The sequence below is a fragment of the Cucumis melo genome, chromosome 5 (genome assembly GCF_025177605.1).
Source record: "Cucumis melo cultivar AY chromosome 5, USDA_Cmelo_AY_1.0, whole genome shotgun sequence".
Lineage (NCBI taxonomy): Eukaryota > Viridiplantae > Streptophyta > Magnoliopsida > Cucurbitales > Cucurbitaceae > Cucumis > Cucumis melo.
Genome location: NC_066861.1, coordinates 17,256,560 through 17,266,332, shown reverse-complemented (window position 1 = coordinate 17,266,332; position 9,773 = coordinate 17,256,560). Strand labels below are relative to the sequence as shown.

Sequence of the window (9,773 nt, the reverse complement as noted above, 5' to 3'; positions counted from 1 at the left end):
TAGTGCGGTTAAGACAGAATTATTATCTGAGGCGCACAGTTCCCCATTTTCCATGCACCCAGGTAGTACGAAGATGTATCAGGACCTGAAGCGGGTTTATTGGTGGCGTAACATGAAGAGGGAAGTAGCAAAATTTGTTAGTAAATGCCTGGTGTGTCAGCAGGTTAAGGCCCCAAGGCAGAAACCAGCAGGTTTATTACAACCCTTGAGCATACCGGAATGGAAGTGGGAGAACGTGTCCATGGATTTCATTACAGGGCTACCGAGAACTCTGAGGGGATTTACAGTGATTTGGGTTGTGGTGGACAGACTTACTAAATCAGCGCACTTCGTTCCGGGTAAATCCACCTATACTGCTAGTAAGTGGGCACAGTTGTACATGTCTGAGATAGTGAGATTACACGGAGTGCCAGTGTCGATTGTTTCTGATAGAGATGCCCGTTTCACTTCCAAATTTTGGAAGGGTTTACAGACTGCTATGGGCACGAGGTTGGACTTTAGTACGGCTTTCCATCCACAGACTGACGGTCAGACTGAGCGTCTGAACTAGGTTTTAGAGGATATGTTGCGAGCGTGTGCATTGGAATTTCCAGGTAGCTGGGACTCCTACTTACATTTGATGGAATTTGCTTATAATAACAGTTATCAGGCTACTATTGGCATGGCACCGTTTGAGGCCCTGTACGGCAAATGTTGTAGATCCCCGGTTTGCTGGGGTGAGGTAGGTGAGCAGAGATTGATGGGTCCTGAGTTAGTTCAGTCTACTAACGAAGCGATTCAGAAGATTAGATCACGCATGCATACCGCTCAGAGTAGACAGAAGAGTTATGCAGATGTGAGGCGGAAGGACCTTGAGTTTGAAGTAGGGGATAAAGTGTTCTTAAAGGTAGCACCTATGAGAGGTGTCTTGCGTTTTGAAAGGAGGGGAAAATTGAGTCCCCGTTTTGTTGGGCCGTTTGAGATTCTGGAGCGGATTGGCCCTGTAGCTTATCGCTTGGCGTTACCTCCATCACTCTCGATAGTCCATGATGTGTTTCACGTTTCTATGTTGAGGAAGTACGTGCCAGATCCATCCCATGTAGTGGATTACGAGCCACTAGAGATTGATGAAAACTTGAGCTATGTTGAACAACCTGTTGAGGTGCTTGCTAGAGAGGTGAAGACGTTGAGAAATAAACAAATTCCCCTAGTTAAAGTCTTATGGCGGAATCACCGGGTAGAAGAGGCTACATGGGAGCGTGAAGATGACATGAGGTCCCGTTATCCCGAGCTGTTCGAGGAATAAAACTTTCGAGGACGAAAGTTCCCTAAGGAGGGAAGAATGTAACGCTCCGAAAATTTAAGGTAAAATTTTCTCGTTTTATGTAAAGTGTAAGTTGATATAATAATAATATAATATTAATTATATTATTATTATTAATATTTATTTTATTTGTTATAATATTAATACTAGAATTATTATTATTATTTAATAATATAGTAATATTATTAAACAATGACATTATTATTACATAATATTAAATTATTATTTATTTAATGTTAATATTATTAATATATTATTATTATTACTGTATTATCATTATTATTTTTATTTAATATATATATTATTATTTATTTTAAATTATTTAATATTAATAATTTTAATATTTATTTATACTTATTTTGTTTATATATATATATATATATATATATTTAAAAAAAAAAAAGAAAGAAAGGAAACCCTAACAAAACGCGCGCTGGCCCCCCCCCCCGTTCCTTTCGTTTTCGGTCTCCTTCCTCACGCCGCGCCACCGCCCCGAGCCCCATCCATCTCCTCTTCTTCCTCCATCCCTTCCTTCCTCGTCTCTGCACCGCCACCATCACCATCATCTCCGTCTCCGTCCTCTGCCCTATCCCCATCTCCGTCGGTGTGCGTAGCCTCGCCGGACGTTCGCCGCGGCCTCCAACCATTTCTGTTTCGCTTCCATCAGCCGACGCTTCTCCACCTCTCTCTCTTCGTTTCTACCACCGCCGGCTTCCTCTCCGTCATCAGCTCGTGTTTCCGACGCCGACAGAGCACAGAGGGAAGCGCCGTCGTCGCCGGAAAAGAAAAAAAGATACACGAGCCGTGAGGTGAAGCCGACCCGACCCGGTTCCAAGCTGACCCGACCCATAATCCGTTTCCAGTCCGAGCCAAGCGAGCCGAGTGAGCCGAGCCGCGAGCCGAGCGAGCCGAGCCGCGAGCCGAGCGAGCCGAGCCGCGAGCCGAGCGAGCCGAGCCGCGAGCCGAGCGAGCCGAGCCGCGAGCCGAGCGAGCCGAGCCGCGAGCCGAGCCGAGAACCGAGCCGAGTCGAGCCGAGCCGAGCTGAGCCGAGCCGAGAACCAAGCCGAGTTAAGCCGAGCCGAGCCGAGCCGAGTCCAAGCCGAGCCGAGCCGAGCCACCTAAGCCTTCCTTCCTCCACTTCGGTTCACGGTGAGTTTTCGGTAAGGATTGTTTTGATGAATTCCCTAATGTTACCTCGTCCGATTCGAGTTTGAATGTTGGATTAAGATATGGCCCTACTTTTCTCCCTTGAAGGTAGTAAGGAGTTGACGCTTAAGTTCTCGGGTGCCGCGGCAGGCCTGGTTGGAGATAGTCCTCCTTTCCTTGGGTAAGTCAACGGGTGTCGTTTCGGACCTTTTAAAGCGACTTCTACTAGAGTCATCAACTAAAACCCTTGTGTTATCGTTCAGGTTGATCCGTTGAGCGTGGATTCGATCGAGGGGCATAACCGAGTATCAGGTAAGGGTTTTCCTACTACTGGACCCCGAATCCAGACTGAAAACGTAGTAATCCATAGGGGATTGTACGTTAGTGACTGTACTGAATAACTGTATGCGTGTTGACTGTTAAGTACTGATATTATATTTGTCTGATGTAAATATACTGTGACTGCGAGTTGTGGATTGAGATTTTATGTTGATGGACCTTGAAGTTACTGTTCAGTATGTAGTAAAACACTGGTCTGGATGTGGTTCATGGAATTTGGACGGGGATGGACAGTGAGTCCGGTTTTGGTCGGTTAGTCGATTGGACCTAGGGTTTTCCCTATTGGTGTGCGAATCGGTAATGCATATAGCAACTGAGGGTGTAGATGTTTAAACCTATACTATCTGACTGACAAAGCCTATGGCGGGACTGTGATATGAATGCCGTTGGGAAGTGACTGATGTAGACAGTTTAGTTTGGACTGAGGGGTAACGGTTAGCTTCATCTATGGGGTAGTGTGCCTTACGGATATGTGCGCCCTTCGGGAGCACTAGACTGATATGTGCATCCTTCGGGAGCACTAGACTGATATGTGCATCCTTCGGGAGCACTAGACTGATATGTGCGTCCTTCGGGGGCACTAGACTGATATGTGCGTCCTTCGGGAGCACTAGACTGATATGTGCATCCTTCGGGAGCACTAGACTGATATGTGCATCCTTCGGGAGCACTAGACTGATATGTGCATCCTTCGGGAGCACTAGACTGTTATGTAGGGTACCCCCGAATAGGAAGTTAACTGTTGTCCCCTAACGGGCCCAGTAGTGGGTCCCTTACTGGGTATGTTTATACTCACCCTTTCTCTTCTTTAACTTTTCAGGTAGGGGTACAGCGAGGGGCAGACCGACGAGAGGCAGGAAGGATGCGTGAAGGCCATATGGACGCGTCTGGTTTTCTTATCGCTTCCGCTATGTATTTTGTCAGAATATTTTGACTTGTGATTTTGAACTGGTGACTTGATATTTTATTTTGTGACTTTTTGATTATTTAAAATAGGGCCCGAAACTGTCTTTTGTAAGATTTTTAATGTTTTAATGAATCGTAACTGGTCCGTTTTAAATTTTATGTTGAATGGTCGAGTTTTGGTGTTTGGTAGTGACCTCAGCTTAGTCCGGAAAGTTGGGTCGTTACAGTTTAGATATGACTACAAGACGATCGTTTAGATATGATTATAATTTATATGCGATCGTTTAGATATGGCTACAACGCGATCGTTTAGATATGACTACAATTTATCTTTTCAATTCCATCATTTAATTTTGTTACACGATCGTTTAGATTTGGGATCCAAATCTAAATGATTTTTTAAAAAAAAATTTGGTACACGATTTTTTTAATTCTTTTGCTACACGATTGTTTACTTTTTTTACATAATCGTTTACTTTTTTTACACAATCATATACATTTGGCTACTCCAATTCAAATGAATTTTTTCAAGATTTTTTATACACACGATCATTTACTTTTTTTAAACGATCATTTACATTTGACTACTTCAATCTAAATAATTTTTTTTACACAATCATTTACTTTCTTTTTTTACACGATCGTTTACATTTGACTACTCCAATCTAAATGATTTTTTTTCAAGATTCTTTGTACACGATCTTTTAGATTTTGCTAATTTTTTGTACACAATCTTATACACATTAGATTTTGCTATTTTTTTGTACACAGTCTTATACAAAGCCGTTTAGATTTGGTTACCCAAATGCAAACACGTAAAAAAAGAGAAGAAGAAAGACAATAGAAAGAAATCGCAGTGAAAAAAAGAAGAGGAAAAGTAGAAAGACGATAGAAAGAAATCGAAGCGAAAAAAAGAGGGAAAGAAGAAAAACGATGGAAAAATTAAACGACGTAAATAAAGAATTGAAAAATAAGAAAGATGATGGAAATAAATCACAGAAAAGAAAACGAGGAAAGAATAAAGACGAAATTGCAGGGGAAGAACATAGAAGACAAAATAGAGGAGGAAGACGAATCGCGAGGAAGAAAGAAAGTTGGAAGGGAAAATCTGGAATATTTAAAAAATGACTAAATCTGGAATATTTAAAAAATGATTAACTTTATGGGCTTTGTTACATGGGTCGTAAATAGTTTGGTGTTTTGTTACATTTACAATAGTTTTTCTAATTTTTGTATTAAAAAAGAATTAGTCGATAGTGAAAATCAGTGTATAATAATAAGATTCAAATAAACTATCAAGACATGTAATATATTGACAATAACAGTCACAAATCTAAGATTATATGTGACAATAAAAATATATCGTGACAGGACTTTTGTTGACATAAAACATTTGTCATGGTTCAAATATTATTGATAATAAAATGTTATGATATTCATATCCTTGACAGGTAAAACATGTCACTATATAGTATTTTTTTTTATTTTTAAACTGTCGTCAAATATACATGACGTTACAGAAAATACCTATTTTTGAGAAAATGTCTTAACATATATGAGAATGACATTTTATGATTATCAGTAATTATTCTTTTTCGAAACTTATTTTTTTGGCACAAGAAGGCCAAATTGTGACATATTTTTACAAGGCCAATTGTGACATATTTTTATAGTTGTCATCGATCATCTTAACCTTTACAAGTGATACAATAACTATAAAGAAACGTCACGAAATGTAAATCTCATATATTTTAAATATCATGGTAGCTTGATTTTCTTTATATAGAGAAAAACTAACTAAAAAAATGAGATTGACTTATTTTAGAAGTTAATATATTTATATATATTCAATGAAAATTTATGGTTATGGAGGAGTAAAGATAAAAGAGGATAAACTTATATGTACTTGCAACGATCAAGGAGAAACTAGAAGACAAAAGTGAGTAAGAAAAAGAGGAAGAGACGATGTTGTTAGAAACAAAATGTAAGATCTCTATGTACTTGCATTTTAGACAAAGCGAGAAGTATAAACAAATTACTTGAAACATACATACACTAGACAAGAAAAACACATACCAAAACTAATTGACCGGATACAGCTACTTGAACAATATGAACGAAATTCCTACAACAATATAATTCGACAATAACATCAAAATCAATCAATTATAACATGCCTGAAAGTAAGAACTTCAAGTCTAAATCAAACAAATGCCTCCCGATAAGCTAAAACTAATTCATAATCTCAACTTACGAGTAAAATTTTCAAGATAATAAATGAAATAATTCAAAAGTGTGCTCATTATCTAAATCTACTAACATAGAATATTAGAAAAAAGAAAAAGAATGAGAACTACATATTGAAGACTAAGAACCTTTCTGTTTCTCCTTCTTCTAGTGATCAGATCCAAGACATCTTTTAGCCAAGATTGGTATGTGTCCAGGACTGATGGTCTGTTCATAGTCCATCCCGCTATTCTTTTTGCTTTCTTTTTTCTTGCCACCTCCACCTAGTGTCGAATGGATACACTCCATTGTCTTATGGAGCCTACAATTACTTATAGGTCATTCATTCAAAAAGGACAAGCAAAATCTTTGACTTCTTCATGTTTGAGCTTTCTTATGGTCGTGGAACCTTAGAACTTAAGGACACATTTGAACAACCTATATAAAACAGATCTATTCAAGTAAAGTAAGATCTCTTCATCTTTCTTAGGGAATTGTAGAAAGTAAGCATTTAGAAACCAACCTATGATAATCCGAAATCGAAAAAGAAAATACCAAATATTTAACTTCAAATTATGGAATAGAAACAAGCCTACCAGCAATAAAAGGGTCAGCTGTGCGCAATGTCTTGAAATCAAAAACAGGTAAGCCATTACCACTGTTCATAAGCCTCGTTGAAGTGGGTCATCGTCAAATGTTAGGGTGGAGCCGTTCGCGCGTAGCCATTCGAGTGTTACTGATCTGTTCGCGTTGTGGGTCACCGTTAGACGTCGGTCATCGCCAAATATCACCAGTTGTTCGTGGCTGTCATCATTTTTTATCATTCGTCGTTCGTGGCTCTGCCGTGGTAAAGGTTAGTATTTTCGTGGAAATGAAAAATGGGCCAAAACGTGGACATGGAAAATGTGGTTTTGGGATAGTATTTCGTCGAGATTGAGAGAAATGGGAGTTTTAGATTTTTTTAAAATTTTTTTTAATCAATCATTTTTACAAAAAGGTTATTTTTTGACATTTAAAAAATGCCAAGCATATAAAATTATATTTGACGCTTTTAACTTGTCAAGTATTCAGAAAAAAATTAAAAAATTATGCATTTTTTAACTCTTTTGTTACTATTGACGTTTTTTCATTTACTTGACAGCTCTTATTAAAAACGTCAAGTACTTCTAAACTACAAGCGCCAAGTAAATCTATTTTTGTAGTAGTGGGTATTAATGACAATATATTGAGCATATTTAACGACACTTTTTCTAAAGTGTTGTTAAATAGCTTATCTTAATGGAGACTTCAATGATGAAAAAAATGTGTTGTTGAAACATTTTACGATGTAATTTTATGATGCAGTTTTTGCCAATTTTTCTAGTAGTGTGAATGGATCAGAGAAGGGAAGTGAGATATGGCTTCACATAGGTCAAAGAGATCTGGATGGAAGCCAGATGACCCACGATTTGTTGGATTTGGAGGCACAATGCCCAATGCGGAGACGCACCGGATGACATGAGTTGAGAGTTGAAAGACTGGGTGCTCGACCTATTTGGATGTCCACATACCTAGAGCCACTCAGGTTTGCTCTACTACCGTATATAATTGTTAATTTTGGATACTATTATTGAATATTAACTTTAGTACATCATTTATATAAGAGAAACTTTCATAAATGTAACAAAACACCAAACTATATACGGTCCGTGTAACAAAACCCATAAAGTTAGCCGTTTTTTAAATATTTGAGATTTGTCCATCCATCTTTTTTATCTTTCTCGCGATTTCTTTCATCGTCTTCCTCCTGCGATTTCTTTCATCGTCTTTCTTCTTTTCCTTCTTTTTCTTTAACTGCGATTTCCTTTCATCATATTTCTTCTTTTCCTTTTCTTTTTTTCTGTTACAATTTCTTTCCATCGTTTTTCTTCTTTTCTGATTCTTTTTTTACGTCGTTTAATCTTTCCATCATATTTCTTCTTTTTCTCTTTTTTTCGCTGTGATTTCTTTCCGTCGTTTTCCTTCTTTTCCTTTTTTTTCTTACGTTGTTTAAATTTGAGTAACCAAATCTAAATGATCGTATACAAAAAGTAGCAAAATCTAAAAGATCGTGTATAAAGAATTTTGAAAAAGAATCAATTTAGATTGGAGTATTTAAATGTAAACGATCGTGTAAAAAAAGTAAACGATCGTGTAAAAAAAATAAAAGATCATGTATAAAGAATCTAAAAAAAAATCATTTTGATTGGAGTAGCCAAATGTAAACGATTGTGTAAAAACAATAAACGATTGTATAGAAAAAATAAATTATCGTTTAGAGAAATCTAAACAATCGTGTAGCAAAGATTAAAAAAATCATGTACCAAATTTTGAAAAAAAAAATTGTTTACATTTGTGTCCCCAAATCTAAACGATCGTATAACCAAATTTAAACGTAACCAAATTAAACGATCGTGTAAAAAAATTAAACGATAGAATTGAAAAGATATATTGTAGTCATATCTAAACGATCACGTACCAAACAATAATCAAATCTAAACGATTGCAAATATATTACGCGCGCGTTGTTGAGGACGTAGTTGACAGACATTTTTGGTATTTTACACGGTGGGTCTTTAGGATTTTTCCGTTTTCAAAATTGTTCTATACAGTATAAATATTTTGTCGATTTTTATATTCTCGTAAAATCTCCATATATAACATAATCTCCATATATAACATAATTATATTGACTCATGAAAATACAATATATGTAGAACTATTATTTATATTATATATCTATACAATTTGTCCTTTTACCAACTTTATAAAATTTTGATAATTCTGATAGAACTGTACGAAAACAACAAATTATGAAAAATATTTTGAAATAAATATATATTTTTGATAAGCATAAATCTATCCAAATAATCTCCCAGCTTTTGGAAATGGAGACTTCTTTTTTGCTCCAATTTTGTGGACGGTTGAGTCGGAACATTTTGAACCGTTAAAATTTATTTTGGACAGTTCTGCCGGTGCTCTCTATCCGCTTTTCAAGACCGAATCTTTCAAACAATTTTTTGTTCACTTACGAAATTGGAACACGTGCAATTCAATGGACACACATATTTTTATCCACCTTCATTATGACCCTTTCACAATAATCAATTATATAATTAAGATTTAACTCGAGTAAACTTCTAGATTCTAATAATAATAAATATAGTTAAATTTCTATTCGTATTTATCAATATTAGTGATAGAAAGGTATCGATATCAAAATTTTGTTGTATCCTATGAATATTTTAATTTAAAGATTCTACTATGTTTAAAAAAATTCATCGTCTTTCAATATTTCTTTTTATAAACAACATTCATCTTAAAGATTAACACAAGTAATCCAATCATCAGCTTGATTAATGTAATTTCATAATTTGTGTGCATGAATTGATAGCAACATCCTTATGTAATATGGAATCTCATATCAATATTAAATGACTTGCCTTATTCCACATTTACAAAATTAATAGCAGCAACTTGACTTCCCTTTTTGAAACAGCATTTCCTTGTAGCTCTTCAATAAAGGTAACAAGCAACAAATATTATTGCTTCTCCTTTCTTCTAATTGTATCAGAATGTCTATGGAGTTTATTAGCCACCAAGCTTTTTGAGTTCCTATTTATATATATATATATATATATATATATATATATATATATATAGTTTGATTTGCTTGAACTTTATCCAATTGAGAAAACCCAACTTAAGACTCTTGATTATTAGCTGTTTTTGTTCATCTTCAATACCTTTAAACTGTACTTTAAACTTCAAAACACGTTCAAAATTATTATTTTGGTGCAAATATGGATAGAAATCGTTAATACCTTGTTTGAAA

General features: G+C 36.0%; 1 long non-coding RNA gene across 2 annotated transcripts; it reads right to left on the bottom strand.

Moving 5' to 3' along the window:
• Nucleotides 1-5,728: 5,728 nt before the first annotated feature.
• Nucleotides 5,729-6,834, bottom strand: LOC127149352 (uncharacterized). Of its 2 annotated transcripts, XR_007820850.1 has the most exons (3): nt 6,517-6,834; nt 6,070-6,373; nt 5,729-5,819 (listed from the first exon to the last, which is right to left on the bottom strand). It is a non-coding gene; the product is annotated as an uncharacterized LOC127149352 (long non-coding RNA). The 2 variants fall into 2 exon arrangements; XR_007820849.1 differs by lacking the exon at nt 5,729-5,819 and having other exon boundaries at nt 5,834-6,373.
• Between the last annotated feature and the right edge of the window lie 2,939 nt (nt 6,835-9,773).